The 19,053-nt window shown below is 42.3% G+C and overlaps 1 protein-coding gene across 3 annotated transcripts in view; it reads left to right on the plus strand.

Annotated features, from left to right (window-relative positions):
* Pde4b (phosphodiesterase 4B) overlaps window positions 1-19,053 on the plus strand; it is a 558,016-nt gene that overhangs the window by 243,523 nt on the left and 295,440 nt on the right. The window lies entirely within an intron of this gene.

The following is a 19,053-nucleotide window of genomic DNA, read 5'->3' on the forward strand; positions in this document are numbered from 1 at the left end:
AAAGTGGTGTCCATCTCTGTGAGAGTCAAATAACAACCTCAGTTGGTGGTGAGATTCTCTACTGGAGTCAGATGACAACCACTGTCGTTGAATAATCACTTTATGGGAGAAAGATGCAACATCCAATTGTGAAACAACTCTTTACTGTGGTCAAATGACAAGCTCTATAGGTCAGAATGTCTGTAGAGGTCAGATGTCAGCACCCAGTGTGAAGAAAGCCAAAATCTTCTGATGAGTTCCTTTAGTAATGAGACCCGATGTGGAATGGAGTCTTTTCCACTCCAAGTTCCTTTTTGGCCACAGGACAACCCCCAGAAAGCTTTTCAGTGTCCTCTTTACTCCAGGGGCAGCTTCCACAGGAGAAGTCAGACCTCAAGTCCCAGAGCCATGGATTGCAGAAGAGGCCTCAGAGTTCGATGCTCTACTTTTGCACATAGCAGGGTTGTGAGAAATCCTACACAAATCTTAGCCCCTCAGAGCCCATATGAAGAAACACACTGAAGAGAAATCCTGGGTGTGCAATACAACTGGCTGCACATGGAAGTTCTCCCCATCAGGTGAGCTCACAGGCACAGAGAGAGAAGCACAGTGGAGAGTGGCCCCTCCTCCATGCAAGTGTGACAGAACCTTTGCAGGATCGGATCACTGCAAGGTGATCTGAGAGGCCAAGAACAAGACTGAACCAACAGTGAGCCTGACTGTCCACAAGGAACATCTTCCCTACTAACCTTAATTCTTCCTACCCAGAAATGTGTCAACTTATAGTAAATGCATAAAGCTGTTTGTGAGTGTAAAAAACTAAATAGTGATTATGCAACATTTATCATAGTAGCTTAGGATGGATTATTTTGCATTTTGCAAAGGTGATCCTTTTGTTTTCCAAGAACTCACAGATATCCTCCTGTCTCTGATTCCTGAGTGCTAAGATTAAAGGTGTGTTCCACAATATTAAGGTGCATCCATTAATATGCATTTTGTTTAAGATAGTATGAAGACATTGATATTAATAACATTTGCACATTGCATATTAAATTGTACCAAATAAGGCAGCAATACAAATATTAAGCAGTACAAATAACAGCAGCAATGCAAATAAAATAATCAGCCAAATTCTTCTTCCCGCTGTTTGGCATTTAAATTCTGCCATTCTTTTTAGTGTATGATAATAATTGGTTGCTCTGTCAGTCAAATTCCTATGACTCAATGAAGCAGTTCTATTTACTACAGTTTGTTTGTAGTTTAGAAATAAGCAGGAGTAAACCGACTTCAATAAGCTCTTTCTGGAGGTATGTGGTCACATGACTAGCAAAGGAAAAGGTGCAACTAACTCAATCAACAGCATATTTATTCTTTGCATTCTCTCATTAAGACTATTTTGTGAGATCACTTTGGTATTGTGTGATTTATTTTATTCAGTTATATATATTAAAAGTCAGATTTACATTTTTCTCCTCAAATTCTTGACTGATATTTTTGCATGTTTTCTTATATTAACATTTGCATATGCATGTGTTCTGCATCCTCCTGTATGGTTTATTCTATGAAATATACATATGCCTCTGGTACAGACATATTGGTATGTGGAGGGGGGCTCAGTCCCTGTGTGAAGCAAATTGGTTAGTGTGTCTACAGACATTTCTTTTTCCTACTAGGTAGACGATTTGTTTGAGATTTTTTTTTTTCAGCTGGGATGTGGGAGTGCTCTTGTTACCATATATATTCTGTGACTTCACGTGGGGGAAGGCTTTGATGGTGGAGGGGACAGATTTATTAAGCTAGAAGGAAAAAAATATACTTTGTGTCCAGGAGAACAAAGAAGAAGGGGTGGAGAGAATGGGGATCTAGGGTTGGTTGTAAAGTATAAGTGAAGCAAAATGTGCCAATAAACCCTGTAGATGAATTTCTAAATGGTCTTATTAAATAAAAAAATACAGAGCCAAATACAGGGGGGAAGGCCTTAGAAAGTTCAGTGAAATAGGGAAAGCCACCTGCCAACCCTACCTCACCAACTCTGCAGCTTCCAAATGCGAGTTACTTCCTGTCTACCCATGTGTATATGTCTTGCTGTTCTGCTATCGGATTTGTTCTCTCCATTCAGCTACATCACTTCCTCTTTCTACCCAGCTCTGTCACTTCCTGTCTGTCTGTCCAGACCTCCAGACCTCCATGGTTAACTAGTTTTGTAATTTAAGGCATGTGCCACCACACCTGGCTCTGTTTCCAGTGTGACCTTGAACACATAGAGATCCTGCTTGTCAAGTGATAGGATTAAGGACATGTGATACTGCTGGCAGACTTCTTTGTTTACTTATAATGGCTGGCTTTTTCCCTTTGATCTCCAGGCAAGCTTATTTATTAAAGCACAAATAAAATATCACCATGAAACCCTGTGAAAATAGCCCCAGAGTGCTGACTATTCTACTTTCTGCTTAGGTAATAATGTTTAAATTCTGTCTCAACTGTGGGTAAGGAGTGTATGGATTCTAGGGAAAAGGTTCTACAGATTCACATTTCCATAGGAAAAATTTATATCAAATGTTGATAAGGAAATTAGTAGGAACAAAGCAAAAACAAACAAACTAACAAACTAAAACAGTTGCCATGGAAACAGATAACCAGAGCTTTGCATCATAGAAACTTCTTCATAGAAGTGAAGAACAAAAACTGCTCCAACATGTTCGTGTTTTAACTTTCCTGTTTTTAAGAAGTTAAAATAATTTTTGGAGAACAGGGAAGTTGTATTCATGGAAATTTAGGGGTTATTCTTTACTCTTGACTCTATAAATATACTTAATGACCAAAAAATCAATTTCAAATATGCTGTAGGTGTAAAAATTCCAAGATGAATTTCAATTCATATATGCTTATTTTTCTCCTAAAGGGAGATCGGAATACAGGAACCCAAAGCTCATAAATTTCTCATAATTATTTTCTAACTCTGTCTAGACAGCATGGTGATTAACAGGAAACCATGAAGTATGCCTACACAACATCTCAGGCACTTAGCTTAACAGCCTGGACCTGAGAGCCTGTGAACTCCCATGGACAGAGGAAGAGGGCCATACAGGGCTAGGTCACCAAAGGGCTATCACAGTGTCAGTTCCAAGGAGGAAAGGGTGAGAATGATGTTGGTATAAACATCTAGGCACCAGTGGACAAGCATGTGTCATTGGACAATGCAGATATTTTATAACAACAGGCTCTGTGGGGGTGGTGAACAGACAATGTGAGCTCCTGGCATAACTTGGAACTGTCTGATGGCACACATGTGATTCCAAGAGTGTCAGTTCTTAATGGGGTCAAGCAATCTTGGAGTCGGGAAAAGAAGACATCAAAAAACTGCCATTATGGGATGGGAGTAGTCGTTTATGGCTGCAATACCGTAGGCAATCAAGAGGCAGAGGCAGAGGGACTGGAGTGTGAGTTAAATATGGTGAAAACCACCAGCTATTCTCCAGACCAGCACCTTAGCCATAGAGCCACTGTGACTCCCAACACATGCCATTCTCACCAACAATGATAGTATTTCTAAAAGAAAGGAATCATAAGGGCAAAAGTTGACTTGAGCTCAGCAGTTGTGGGCAACCTGCTCAACACAATGAGATCCTGTGTATAAACAAAATTTTAAATTAAAAATACAAAACAATAATAAACAAAACAAAATAAAACACCAGGCTCAATAAATCTTACTTATAATCCTGGGCTTAGGCAGGAGGTTCCAGAATTGGAAGTGAGCCTGATATAAAGAGGGAGACCATTTATTAAAAGACAGATCAACTATCAATAACAAACCTACATTTTCAATGCTAATGTGATCATATGAATGCTCAGTTTTTCATACTATCAGTAGTTTGGTTAAAAGTGCAGCTGTCAAGATCATGGAATCTGCATATCAACTGCTTATTAGAACTAGAAACTCAGGTGTTCAGGGTTTATATCAGATCTCAGAGAGCAAAGCCCTTAGGAATAAAATCCGCACCTGTAGCAATCTCTGCGGGGGCAACTCTCTGCAGTTTCTGCATCCTCAACTCTCTCATGCAGGTTAAGCACAGGAAACCCTGCACTGAGGCTGGGATATGGATGTAAAGTGCAATGTTGAGTTTCACCTCACAGTGGCTTTTCAGGAAATCACAGCATGGAAGTCCTGAGTCTTTGGCTAGGTGACTCAAACACACTCTGCTTTCCAAGTGATTGTGGGAGGAGCTTAAGTAAATAATCCAGATGCTAGGCTTCCCCCTCAAAGGCAGATTAAATAAAACTTGTCAAGGAAGGGGAATCTTCATGGCCCATCAAACTATGAGACGTGGAAATTCCTATCCTGGGTGTTTAAACAGGGACTCATTTCCTGAGAACAAAACTGGTTTGAAGCCCGGTTGTATAGCTAGTTCCTTTGGCCCAACTGTGTTCTTATTCTGCACCTTCAACTTTCAAGGAAGATAAAAGTAAAACCAGGTAACTCCTTACGACTGTGATATGAAAGAAAAGATCCCAAGTGCAACTTCCTCTTGTTGGACTTAATGACTTCAAGGAATTCCTGGGTCCTTTCCTGGGTCATTCGATCACCTGCATTGTAAAATCTTGGGAGAAGGAGCTTCATCAAATCTTCTGGATTTGAGCTTTAAAGCATAGGGCGTGGCCAACCAAGGCCTATCTGTAGCCCTGCCCACTTCCTACTGAGCTTTCTATAAGAAGACTCCAGACTCTAGAGCTGGGTGCCTTTCTCCCAAGCCACCTTCACCACAGCCTGGGCAGGTCTGAAGCCCTGTCCTCTAGCTCACATTCTAGAGCTACTTGGGTCTACCACCTAGCCTCTGTCTGTCTTCATATTGGACTACTCTTAAGGACTTAGGCTCTCAGAACTGAAAAACCTAGTTCAGTACCATGTTCTCCTAACCCTGAATAATTGAGGAACGTGAGGAACCCCAGGAGGTCATTTCAGACCCATGTAAGGACCCAGGGAGAAACTCCAGGTGATTATCAGCCAGGGCAATGCACTCCTCCGACTACCCCTGTGGAGACAAGCCAGCTTGTGTCAGCTCAGAGACAAGTATTACCTATTAGGAATCAAACTTTGATGACATCTGGATCTTGTAGCACCTCTAGGAGAGCCTTCACCCAGAACTCAAGGCCATACCTCAGAAAAGACATGGATTTCGAATGTGGAGAGCCAAGTGAGACCACTTCTTTGTACCAGCAAGTTGTGTCTTCTGACCAGAACAAATCCCCAGCTGACTCACAGCTGATGGAGCTCAACACCCAGGAGACCTCCCTCTCTGATTCCCAGGCAAGAACATTCCCTGACAGCAAGGAGACAGTCTACAAAGAAGGTGGTCAGGTGACGACCTTGAGGGGGAATGAGAGTCTCGTGAGCCAGAGTGCTGCCTTGTATGAAAGACAGAGAATCAGCCCTGGTGAAAATCAAGATTCTACCTCTGGAGGGCAGCTGGAATCTCTTGAAGGGGGTCATGTGAGTTCCTTCAGTTGTGATCAGTCTTGCAATATGGACCATCTAATTCCTTCTGTATTTGACCAGACCACCCAGGGGAACTATCAGGAGATACCTGTCATCGGGGACCAGACCTTTGCCTGCAGTCAGGTGCCAACCAGAATGGGTGAGCAGTTTCCCAATGAGGGTCGGATGACAGCTCCCATTTATAGCCTGGCCCCCCATCCCAGTCAGGTGATAACCCCCTCTTCTACCCACACTCTTTGTGGAGATAAGAAGATGATTCCAAGTCGTGACATGACCTTATTTCAGGATCACTTGGTAGCCATTAAAGGATATCAGACCTTCTATAAACATCCGATGAGAGACCCCATTAGTGCCCAGATAAACCACTATGGCCAGCTGGTATCTGCGCATGGCCAGAATGTCTCTACAGGTCAGGGGACAGTACCCAGAGTTGAAGAAGGCCTCCATCCTCAGGTGATTTCCTTTAGTGGAGGGGATTCCTCACTTCATTCAGGTGTTCCTTTGGCCTCAAGACAACCTCCAGAAAGTGTGTCAGTTTCTGCTTCTGTCCAGGGAGAACTTCCCCAAGACAGTTCATACTTCAAGGCCCAGAAAAAGACTCACAACGTGAAGCCCTATTTCTGTGCATATGGTTATTGTGAGCAATCGTTCTCAAAGCCTTCTCTCCTCAGAAACCATATGAGAACCCACACTGGGGAGAAGCCCGATGACTATAAGTACCCGCCATTCAATTGGGAATTCACCAATTTAGATATGCTAATCCGACATAGGAGACAGCGCACTGGGGTGGACCCCTACTTGTGCATGTACTGCAACAGAAGTTTTACCAGACTGGACAAACTGAAGAAACACTGGAGATGGCACTTTTAAGCTTCATCCTGACTGGAAACTGGCCCAAAACAATACCTTTCCTAATAAAATTCCCTAGTATTTCTTCTTAACAGCAATTTTGAGAACCCCTACTAGATGCTATTGTTTATAAAAAGCCAAACTAATAAAAGTTATAAATATGAGGCATTTAATATAGGAGCTAAGAATCAATTATTTTGCATATGTGAATCTTTTAAATTGCCATTTAGGAAATTTTTATTTGGGTTATTAGAATGCATACTAACTACAATAATACTAATATGTTTATGATACTACAGTGAAAGAGGCTCAATATTTCTCCAAACACTTTTTTGGGACTTTAATTTTGTCAGCCATTTGAGGTTGGAATACTACATGCTTGTCCTGGCAGTCGACTTCCTATGAGCAGGGGATTATTGTATTTGGTGCAGTGTCTGTGGTTGAAAAATAGGCGGAAGAAACCCTGCTTCCAGAGGTTGTTTCTGAGGGGGAAGCTCACATGATGAGCAAAAGCAGGCACCACTGACTCCAGAAACAGCTCTTTCTTGTTCTTCCCATCAGTCATTTCAGGTGAACTTTCTTCTTATGGAACCATTTTCATGTACTTGTAACAGGTGAAAGTTACATGTACTTTGTGTTATTTCCACCACCTCAGCTTGATTCTTTCTAAATGCCTTTTTATATTTCCATTGAAGTGTGAGTTTCGGTGTGTGTGCATGTATTAGTTTACTCAGTGAATCTCTACTTTTCCCACCTAATAGGATCCTTTCACTTTTCTGCACTATGTGAACAGCCAAAATTACCAGATGAAACAATGTGTCTCATCTTAGAAGTTTGTAATTTTTCCCTTGTAGCTTTCAGTGATTTGTTTCTTGTGTATGGAGCAGGACAGGAGTATGAAGTCTCTGCCTATGCCTAATCATGTCCAAGACAGTTAGGTTCAAGGTTTTGTTTGTTTGTTTGTTTGTTTGTTTGTTTGGGTGGTTGGTTTTGTTTTGAGACAAGGTTTCTCTGTGTAGTTTTGCTGCCTGTCCTGGATCTAGCTCTGTAGACCAGGCTGGCCTCGAACTCACAAAGATCCACCTGGCTCTACTGGGATTGAAGGCATGTGCCACCATCGCCCAGCTGGGTTCCAGGTTTCGTGAGGGGCTTAGTCACTAAACCAGAACAGTAAAAGGTCCACAGATATTTTTCTCTTTCTGGAGGACAGGTCTGTTTGGATTTTTAGAGAGTATACACCAGTACTCTTGTTGCTATATACAATTTTAGATACAAGAGGGTAGGTTTTGTGGGTCCAAGAGACAAGTCTGAAAACAGCTAGTTAAAGGGATGGATTTTGATCCTGGGATCAGTGAAGAGAGAAGTATGGAGGATGACATACCCCATTGGAAGGGAGCCCCAGAGTGTTGGCCAGTCTAAGATCATTTGATCAGGAGAGTCTAAAGCTTTGTCTCACTGCCAAAAAAAGGTGAACAGACACAAATTGCAGTAGAAGCAATTCATAAAATCTCAAATATTAAATTAATTAGGAGGGAGTAAATAGAGATTGCTGCCATATGTACATGTGCATTCAGAGCATGCATCTGGTAGGTATCTTCAGAAATCCATATACAATACACTGTTGTAATTTCTTTTTACTGTCCATAAATAGTTAAAATACTTTTTTTGAGACTGGGGTATGTTGCAGTCATAGGATTCAGAGTTGATTCCTTACTCTTGATTCTATAAAAATATTTAATGTTCACAAGATCCATCAAAACCAAGTCAAGGTGTCAAAAGTTCATGACAAAGACATTTTAGACAAGTCAAATGTTATATATATTTAAAGAAAGCTTAGAATACAGAAATCTGAAGTCCACCACAAATTCAAGGTCATCATCTGAGTCCATGTGGCTCTATCCCTCGAGATTGAAGAGAGAGCCAGGCAATGTGACTCCACCCCATCACAAGCACTTAATAACCTGGTCCTGAGATCCCTGAACTCCCATAGAAGCAGGGAATGGGGCGCTCAATGCCAGTTCACCAAGGGCTACCACAGGGTCTGTGCACCAGAGGAAAGGGTTGAAGTGGTGTTAGTGAAAACACACAGAAAGCAATGATCACTCAGGTCTTTAAACAGTCCAGGACACTGTAGAGTTCGGCACTATGGCCATGTCTTTTAGAACTGGTCCTGGTAGTTTTGATGGACACAGACTCTGGGCATCTGGCATAGACTTGGAGATGCCCTTCTTGTGTCACCAGTCACATATATAAATCAAAGAGACTCAGTCCTGATGTGGTCAAGCAGGTTTAGGAGGGGTACCTGGGTTTCAAAAAAATGCCACCATTTGCTCGGAGTCATGGTAGATGGCTGCAGTACTGTGGGCAATCAGAAGGCAGGGGTAGAAAGAATGGAATGCAGTTTGGGTCACAGAGGGTGACTGCCTCAAAACTCCAAGCATTCTCAGAATGAAAGTATCCCTAGGCACAAGGGAGCCTGAGCAGGAGGATTGCTTGAGTTCAGGAGGTTGTCCCCCCCCCCCCCCAGGCAGGGTTTCTCTGTGTAGCTTTGTGCCTTTCCTGGATCCCTCTCTGTAGACAAGGGTGGCCTCGAACTCACAAAGATCTACCTGCCTCTGCCTCCCGAGTGCTGGGATTAAAGGCGTGCACCACCACTGCCCAGTGAGTCCAGGAGTTTTTTCCAAGCTGGGGAACCTAACAAGGTCATTTGTCCATACATAATAAAACAAAAAAGGAAATAAATGATTTAATTAACTAAACCTAGGACCTGGTGGCTCTCCACTGTAATCCTAGGTTGAAGCAGGAGCATCCGGAATTTGCTTTAAGCCTGGCCTAAAGAAGGAGTGCCTGTATCAAAAATCAGATTAATCAGCAAATGAAAAATTCTATTATCAATGCTAAAGTGACCCAAAAGAATTCTAAATATTTCATACCAGGAATAATTTTGATGAGATTACAGCTGCCAAGGGGCTAGGGTTTATATGGCCCAGGAGCTAATTAGATCTAGAAATCACATCCTGAGTGTTTACCCTGGGATTCAACTCCTGAGGGAAAAATTGTCTGGTTTAATATCTGGATCTGTAGCTAATTTATTTGGCCCACTGATGTTCTGTGTCCCTACCTCACCAAAGAAGAGAACAGTAAATCACCACAACTACAGTGATGGTGTGGATTGATTGATCCAAAGTGCAGTTTCCTGTTGCAGGGACTTACAGAAATGACTTCAAGGAAACCTGGCTCCTTGCCAGGTGATTCAGTCACCCATTTAATTCTAAGTTCCTGGAGAAGCTTAATTAGGGACTCTAGCTATGAAGATCCAACCATACAAAAGTCACAACCTACTGAAGGCTGAACTCTGAAACCCTACCCCCTTCCCAACCAAGATTTTTTAAAATGGACTCCAGACTCGAGCTGTGTGAGTTTCTCCCAGTCAGTCTTCGTCTTGGCTCCTGAAGGTCTGACACCCTGGCCTCCAGCTCACCTTCTCACTGCCTTCTGCTCTGTCTCCTGTATATGACTACATTTGAGGAACTAAAGCTCTCACAGCTGAGAACTTAGGTGAGCAAGAAGATATTCTCCTTCCACAGCACAATTGGGGTAACTAACTGAAGAGTGTCTCCATGGCTTCTCTGGGTCATGTGAGTACCACAGAGAAAGCCCACCTGAATAAAGTCCACAGCCATGCACTCCTCTCATTGCCCATGTGGGAACCATCCAGTTCATGTCTGCTCAGAGCCATGTAAAACCTATGAGGAATCAGAGTGATGACATTTGGATATTGTAGCACCCATGGCTCATTGTTTACTAGAAACACAAGACCACAAACCGGAAGATTCAACAATTTTCAACTGGAGAGCCAATTGAGACTGTTGTATTGGACCAGCAAGTTGTATCTGCTATCAGACTAAATCCAAACAGGCTCTCAGTTGACAGAGCTCAACCACACCCCTGAGAACTCCCCCACTGATTCCCAGAAGACAGCCATCCCCAACAGCAAGGAGACAGTCAACAGCGAAGTCAGACAAAGGAGACTGTGCTTACTAACAAGAATCATGTGATCCACAATAATCCATATATGGAAGTAAGAGGATCAGTGAGTGAAAATCACATGGCTAACTGTGGAGGGCAGTTTGTAACTCTTGGAGGGGTCCATGTGATGCCCTCTAGTGGTGAACAGTACCCATCTAAGGACCATCCAATTACTTCTGAGTATGACTAACTAGAGCTTCAACTCAAACTAAAAGCAAACAGAAAGGGTAAGCAGAATCCTTAAGGAGTTCAGATGACAGTTCCCTGTAGTATGGGGCTCAGATGACAAACCATGTGGTGACCTGACCCACTATGGAGATCACAAGCCAGCCGAAAGTGGTGTCCATCTCTGTGAGAGTCAAATAACAACCTCAGTTGGTGGTGAGATTCTCTGCTGGAGTCAGATGACAACCACTGTGGTTGAACAATCACTTTATGGGAGAAAGATGCAACATCCAATTGTGAAACAACTCTTTACTGTGGTCAAATGACAAGCTCTATAGTTCAGAATGTCTGTAGAGGTCAGATGTCAGCACCCAGTGTGAAGAAAGCCAAAATCTTCTGATGAGTTCCTTTAGTAATTAGACCCCATGTGGAACGGAGTCTTTTCCACTCCAAGTTCCTTTTTGGCCACAGGACAACCCCCAGAAAGCTTTTCAGTGTCCTCTTTACTCCAGGGCAGCTTCCACAGGAGAAGTCAGACCTCAAGTCCCAGAGCCATGGATTGCAGAAGAGGCCTCAGAGTTCGATGCTCTACTTTTGCACATAGCAGGGTTGTGAGAAATCCTACACAAATCTTAGCCCCTCAGAGCCCATATGAAGAAACACACTGAAGAGAAATCCTGGGTGTGCAACACAACTGGCTGCACATGGAAGTTCTCCCCATCAGGTGAGCTCACAGGCACAGAGAGAGAAGCACAGTGGAGAGTGGCCCCTCCTCCATGCAAGTGTGACAGAACCTTTGCAGGATCGGATCACTGCAAGGTGATCTGAGAGGCCAAGAACAAGACTGAACCAACAGTGAACCTGACTGTCCACAAGGAACATCTTCCCTACTAACCTTAATTCTTCCTACCCAGAAATGTGTCAACTTACAGTAAATGCATAAAGCTGTTTGTGAGTGTAAAAAACTAAATAGTGATTATGCAACATTTATCATAATAGCTTAGGATGGATTATTTTGCATTTTGCAAAGGTGATCCTTTTGTTTTCCAAGAACTCACAGATATCCTCCTGTCTCTGATTCCTGAGTGCTAAGATTAAAGGTGTGTTCCACAATATTAAGGTGCATCCATTAATATGCCTTTTGTTTAAGATAGTGTGAAGACATTGATATTAATGACATTTGCACATTGCATATTAAATTGTACCAAATAAGGCAGCAATACAAATATTAAGCAGTACAAATAACAGCAGCAATGCAAATAAAATAATAGGCCAAATTCTTCTTCCCTCTGTTTGGCATTTAAATTCTGCCATTCTCTTTAGTGTATGATAATAATTGGTTGCTCTGTCAGTCAAATTCCTATGACTCAAGGAAACAGTTCTATTTACTGCAGTTTGTCTATAGTTGAGAAATAGGCAGAAGAAAGCCTACTTCAATAAGCTGTTTCTGGAGGTGTATGGTCACATGGCCAGCAAAGTAAAATGTATAACTAACTCCATCAACAGAATTTTCTTTGCATTCTCTCATTGAGATTATTTGGTGAGGCCACTTTGGTCCTGTAGGACTTATTTATCCATTTTTCTCAAATCCTTGACTATGATATTTTTGCATGTCTTTTTCTATTAATATTTACATGCATGTGTTCTGCATGCTCTTGTATGGTTTATTCTATGAACTCTACATATGTCTCTGGTACAGACATATTTGTATATGGAGGTGGGGGTAGGGGTGGCCTCAGTCCCTGTGTGAAGCAGATTGGTTAGTGTGGCTACAGATATTTCTTTTTCCCATTAGGAGGAGAGTTTGTTTGAGATTTTCAATTGGGATGTGGGAGTGCTCTTGGTACTGTATATATTCTGTGACTACAAGTGAGGAAGTCTCTGTTGGTGGAGGGGACAAATTTATTAAACTAGGAGGGAAAATAGACTTGTTAGTGTCCAGGAGAACAGAGAAGCAGAGATGGAGAGAGTGGGGATCTAGGGTTGGTTGGAAGGTGTAAGTGAGGCAAAAAGTGCCAATAAAACCTGTGAAAATAGTCCCAGAGTGCTGACTATTCTACTTTCTGCTTGGATGATAATGTTTAAATTATGTCTCAACTGTGGGTAAGGAGCATATGGATTCTAGGGACGAGGGGAACAGATTCACATTTCCATAGGAAAAATTTACAATAAGTATTGATGAGTGAGAAATAGCAAAACAAAACAAAACAAAACAAAACAAAAAATGGCTGCCAAGAAGACAGATAACCAGAGCCAAGCATCTGAGAGACTCCTTCAAGAAGTGAAGAATTCAAAAGTGCTACACCATGTTGTACTTCCCTTTACTTGTTCCTAAGAATTTAAAATTATTCATTTTTGTTTTTGGGGAGTTGGAGAGTTGATATTTTTGGTTTTTAGAGACAGAATTTTCTCTGTGTAATACCTTTATCTGTTTTTGAACTTGCTCTGTAGACCAGCCTGGCTTTGAACTGATAGAGATCTGCTGCCCAGGACTCCTAAGCCCTGGGATTAAAGCTGTGGGCTGCCACAGTCCAGCAAAATATATTTTTGCAGAGTGGGGAAGTTTTATTTATAGGAATTTAGGGGTTGCACTTTACTCTTGATTCTATAAATTTATTTAATGACCAAAAAAATCAATTTCAAATATAGTATAGGTATAAAAATTTCAGGATGAAGTACTTTCGTTCAATTTATATATGCTATTTTTTCCCTAGGGAGACTGGAATACAGGAACCCAAAACCCATAAATTTCTCATAAATACTTTCTGAATCTGTTTCTGCACAGTGTGCAGATTAAGGGGAATCCATGGCATATGCCTACACAACATTTCAGGCACTTAGTTTAACAGCCTGGACCTGAGAGCCTGTGAACTCCCATGGACAGAAGGAAAGGGCTGTACAGGGTCTCATCACCAATGGTTAGCACAGTGTCTGTTTTGAAAGGGTGAGAATGATGTTGGTGTAAACATCTAGGGACCAGTGGACAACATGTGTCATTGGACTGTACTAATATTTTATAACACCAGGCTCTATGGGAGTGATGAACAGAAAAGGTGAGCACATGGCATAACTTGGAATTGTCTGATGACATACAACTGATTCGAAAGGAGTAAGTTCTTAGTGGGATCAAATGGTCTTGGAGGAGGGAAAAGAAGACATCAAAAACTGCTATTATGGCCTGCAATACTGTAGGCAATCAAGAGGCAGAGGCGAAGGACTGGATGGTAGTCTGGGTTATATATGGTAAAATATACCAGCCATTCTCACCAGCAGTGATAGTATTTCTAAATAGGAAGGAGGTTGAAGGGCAAGGATTGGATCAAACTCAGAAGTTGTGGTCAGATTGGACAACACAATGGCATCTCAACATTTTATACACAGCATTTTAAAACCATAAAACAAATGATCAGAAAGGAACAAAACAAAACACCAGGCTCCATAAGTCTCACCTATAATCTAGACTTAGGTAAGAGGTTCCAGAATTGGAGGTGAGCCTGACATAAAGAGGGAGACCGTGTATTAAAAATCAGATCAACCAATAAGAAAAAAAACTCATATCAATGCTAATGTGATCATTTGAATGCTCAGTTTTTCATACTATCAGTAATTTGGTTAAAAGTGCAGCTGTCAAGATCATGGTATCTGCATAGCTCAACTGTTCATTTAAACGAGAAACTCAGGTGTTCTGGGTTTATATCAGATCTCAGAGAGCAAATCCCTTAGGAATAAAATTGCACCTGTAGCAATCTCTGCATGGGCAGCTGTCTGCAGTTTCTGCATCCTCAACTCTCACATAGAAATCAAACACAGGAAACCCTGCACTGAGGCTGGAGTAGGATGGAAAGTGTACTGTTGAGTTTTAACATACAGTGGCTTTTCAGGAAATCACAGCATGGAAGTCCTGAGTCTTTGGCTAGGTGACTCAAACACCCTCTGCTTTCCAAGTGATTGTGAGAGGAGCTTAAGTAAATAATGCTAAACTAGGCACTACCCAAAAGTCAGATTAAATGACCCTTGTCAAGGAGGGAGATTATGGATGGCAAACCTACCCATGACACATAGAAATTCACATCCTGGGGTGTTTACACAGGGATTCAGCTCCTGAAAACAAAATGGATTGACTTAAAAGCTGGTTCAGTAGCAAATCCTTTGGCCCAGCTGTTTTCTGTTTCTATATCTTTAACTCTCAAGGAAGATCAAAGTATCAAACTATGTCCTTATTACAGAGATATGGAAAGAAAGATCCAAGTGCTGCTCCTTCCAGTTGGACTTAATGACTTAAAAAAAATTTTCTGGGTGTTTTGGTGAGTCATCAAACCAACTTCTACATTTTGAGAACTTAGGAGGAGGAGCTTAAGCAAGTCTCTATTTGAAGTTTAAGGCAAAGGGCGTGGCCAACCAAGACTTGGAACTTGAAGCCCTGCCCACTTCCTACTGAGCTATCTTTAAGAAGACTCCAGACACTAGAGCTGGCTACCTTTCTCCCAGGTCACCTTCATCACAGCCTGGGCAGGTCTGAAGCCCTAGCTTCCAGCTCACATTCTAGAGCTGCTTGGGTCTACCTCCTAGCCTCTGTCTGTCTTCATATTGGACTACTCTTAAGAACTTAAGCTCTCAAAACTGAAAACCTAGTTCTGCACCATGTTTTCTGATTCTGGAAGAGTTGAGGAACCTGAGGAGCCCCAGAAGGTCAACCCTGAACCACTGAAGGACCAGAGAGAAAATCCAGGTGATTCTCAGCCTGGGCCATGCACTCCTCCGACTGCCCCTGTGGAGACCAGTCAGCTTGCGTCAGCTCAGAGACAAGTAGCAGCCTACCTGTGATGAAACAATGATGAACCCTGAATCTTGTAGCACGCCAAAGAGCCAAGTGGAACCTACCAGTAAAGAAACAGTCATGGCATCTAAGTCTAAATCTAAATGTAAGTCTAAGTCCAAATCTAAATCTTTGCCCCAGAACTCAAGGGCAAATCTCAGAAAAGACACACCTTTCCAATTGGGAGAGTCCAGTGAGACAGTTGCTATGAATCAGCAAGGTGTGCCTGCTGACCAGACAAAATCCCCTGCAGGCTCTCAGCTGATGGAGCTCACCACCCAGGAGACCTCCCTCTCTGGTTCTCCAGGGAGAGCAGTTTCTGGCAGCAAGGAGAGACCCAACAAAGCTTTCTGCCTGGTGAAGACCCTGAGTGGTAGGGAGACTTTTGTGGCTTTTAATAAAGCCTTGTGTGAAAGTCAGATGATGATCTCTGGTGATAATCAAGATATTCTCTCTGAAAGGCAGCCGGCATCTTCTGGACGGACCCATGTAAGATCCTTCAGTGGTAAACAGACCCGAGATGAAGACCATGTAGTTACTTGTGGGTTGTACCAGACCAGCCGAGAGGAGCACCACCAAGAGAGGCCTGTCACTGGGGAAGAGAACTTCGACTCCAGTCAGAGGGCACCAAGAATGAGTGAGGAGGTTTCTAAAAAGCCATGTGTGAGAATTACATTTTGGGGCTCGCAATGCAATATAACCACTTTCCTTAGCGGTAAGCAGGATGTACACCAAAATGTATCTTTTGCTGGGACTCCCCAGGGTGAAAACCAGAAAACCTCTATAGGAAAAATATCTGTATCTAAGCATCACCTAAGAAATCCCAGTGGTGCCCAGCCACACTACTCTGGCCAGCCGGTAGCTTCTCATGCTCAGGATGTCTGCACAGGTCAGAGGTCAGCAGCCAGTGCCGAAGGTGGAAGTGATCCTCAGGTGGTTTCAGGTGGATCGCCAGGCCCCTCCCATTTTCCTTTGACCCCAAGACAACCCCCAGAAAGTATGCCAGAATCCCCTGTGGTTGAGAGACAGCGTCCCCAGGAAAAATCAGACTCTGAGTCCCAGAGCCCTGAGTCCAAGAAGAAGCCTCCCAGTTGAAGCCCAACTCGTGCCTACCAAGATTGTGGGAAACCCTACACAAAGCTTTTACAGCTCAGAGACCATATGAGGAAATGCACTGGGGAGAAGCTTTATGTGTGCAATGTACCTGGATGCCCATGCAAATTCATGAGCTCAGATTCCTTCAGTAGACACAGGAGAAGCCACACTGGGGTACTGTCCTCCCAGTGTATCTTCTGCAACTGAATGTTTTCCAGATCTAACACCTCAAGCAGCATGTGAGATGCCATTCGCAACCATTATCAATCATCACTGAAACCTGACTGCCAACAAAGAACACCTTTCCCAGTTAAAGTTTATTCCTTCTACCCACAACTTGGAGAACGAACCCCTATTAGCTGTCACTGTTGTTTATAAATGCAAAACTAATAAAAATCATGATCATGAAACAATTGCTGTGAAAGGTAAGGATCAATTATTTTGCAGAAGTCAATTTTTTTTAACTTTCTTTCCTTTTTTCTTTTTGAGACAGGGTTTGTGTGTGTGCCCCTGGCTGTCCTGCACTCACAGAGATGAGCCTGCCTGTGCCTCTGCAGTGTTGGGATTAAGGGCAGGTGATACCATTACCTGGAAACCTTCCTCTTCCTTAGAGCATATAATCAAATTTTTATACTGAAATCAGGGTTAATGCTATTAGTCTTCACTAATACACTAAGAAAACACAAATATTAAGCTAGTGTCACCAACGTTCATTATACTACAGTGAAACAAGCTCAATATTTCTAAAAACACTTTTTTGGGGCTTTAATTTTGTCAGCCATTTGAGGTTGGAATACTATATGCTTGTCCTGGCAGTCGACTTCCTATGAGCAGGGGATCATGGTATTTGGTGCAGTGTGTCTGTGGTTGAAAAACAGGGAGAAGAGACCCTGTTTCCAGAGGTTGTTTCTGAGGGGGAAGCTCACATGATGAACAAAAGCAGGCACCACTAACTCCAGGAACAGCTCTTTCTTGTTTTTTTCCATCAGTCATTTCAGGTGAACTTTCTTCTCATGGAACCATTTTCATATACTTGTAACAGGTGAAAGTTACATGTACTTTGTGTTATATCTACCACCTCAGCTTGATTCTTTCTAAATAGCTTTTTATATTCCCATTGAAGTGTGAGTTTCGGCGTGAGTGTGTGCATGTATTAGTTTACTCAGTGAATCTCTACGTTTCCCACCTAATAGGATCCTTTCATGTTTCTGCACTAAGTCGCCAGCCAAAATTATCAAATGAAATTATAAACTTCAAAGTTGATACACAGTGATTCTATAACTTCCGGATTCTTTCCCCAGTGATTTGTTTCTTGGGTTATGCATCAGAACAGGGGTATGAAATCTCTGCCTGTGCCTAATCCTGTCCCAGGCAGTTAGTTCCCTTCAGGACTTCATGATTTGGTAAGGGCTTAGTCACTGACCAGAATGGTAAAAGGTCCACGCACATTTTTCTCCTTCTGGAGGAAAGGTGTGTTTGGATTTTAGTGGGTGTACAAGTATGCACGTTTTACTATATACAGTTTGTAAGTAGAAGAGGGTAGGCATGATGTGTTCATGGGACCCTTGTGACAGCTGCTAGGGGGAGAGCTGGCTTGTTGAACATGGGAATGGTGGAGGGAGAAATATGGAGTATGGGACAGCCCATTGTAAGTGGACCCCAGAGTGTTGGCTATCTGAAGATTATTTGACAAGGAGAGGCTAAAGGTGATCTCACCTGTGCTCAAAGTGGGTCTGTAGCTTATGAAAATCATGAACAGAAATAATCTGTAGAAGCAATTTTCATAGAATGTTAATCAGTAAATTAAGAGGTATTAAAAAAAGATCATGGCCATGTACACACAGGCATTCTGAGCATGCATCTGATATCTTCAGAAATCCATATATGATACACTGAGTTAAAACTTAATTTCACTGTTTCTATATAATTAAAATACATTTTTGAGACCATGGTATGCTGCCTAAATAGAGACATTGGGTTTACAACTTATTCTTGATTGTATAAAATAAATAATGATCAAAGAAGCTGTTTAAACCTGGTATAGGTATAAAAGGTTCATGACAAAAACATTTTGTACAAATCAAATACCTTGGAATACAAGAATTGAAAGCCAATCTGCTATTCCTGATCATCATCTGAATCTGGAGATTGAGTGGAATCCAGGGATTATATGGATATCCCATCACAGGCACTTAGCAACATGATCCTCAAGCCCTGAACCCCCATGGAAACAGAAAAGGGGCTGTACAATGCCAGTTCATCACCGTGTCAGTGAACCAGAGGAAAGGGTTGAAGTGGTGTTGGTAAAAACATAGAGAAAGCAATAGTTGACTGGGCACCTTTAAACAGTGTATGACATTGTAAAGTTTGGCACTGTGGGCTTGGCTACTTTAAAACTGGTCCTTATAGTCGGGCAGTGGTGGCACACGCCTTTTATCCCAGCACACAGGAGGCAGAGCCAGGCAGATCTCTGTGAGTTCGAGGCCAGCCTTGTCTACAGAGTGAGATCTAAGACAGGCACTAAAACTACATAGAGAAACCCTGTCTTGAAAAAAAAAAAAACCCCAAAAAATCCAAAACAAACATCAACAAACAAACAAAACAAAAAATGGTCCTTGTGGTGGTG

The sequence above is a fragment of the Peromyscus leucopus genome, chromosome 2, assembly GCF_004664715.2.
Source record: "Peromyscus leucopus breed LL Stock chromosome 2, UCI_PerLeu_2.1, whole genome shotgun sequence".
NCBI lineage: Eukaryota > Metazoa > Chordata > Mammalia > Rodentia > Cricetidae > Peromyscus > Peromyscus leucopus.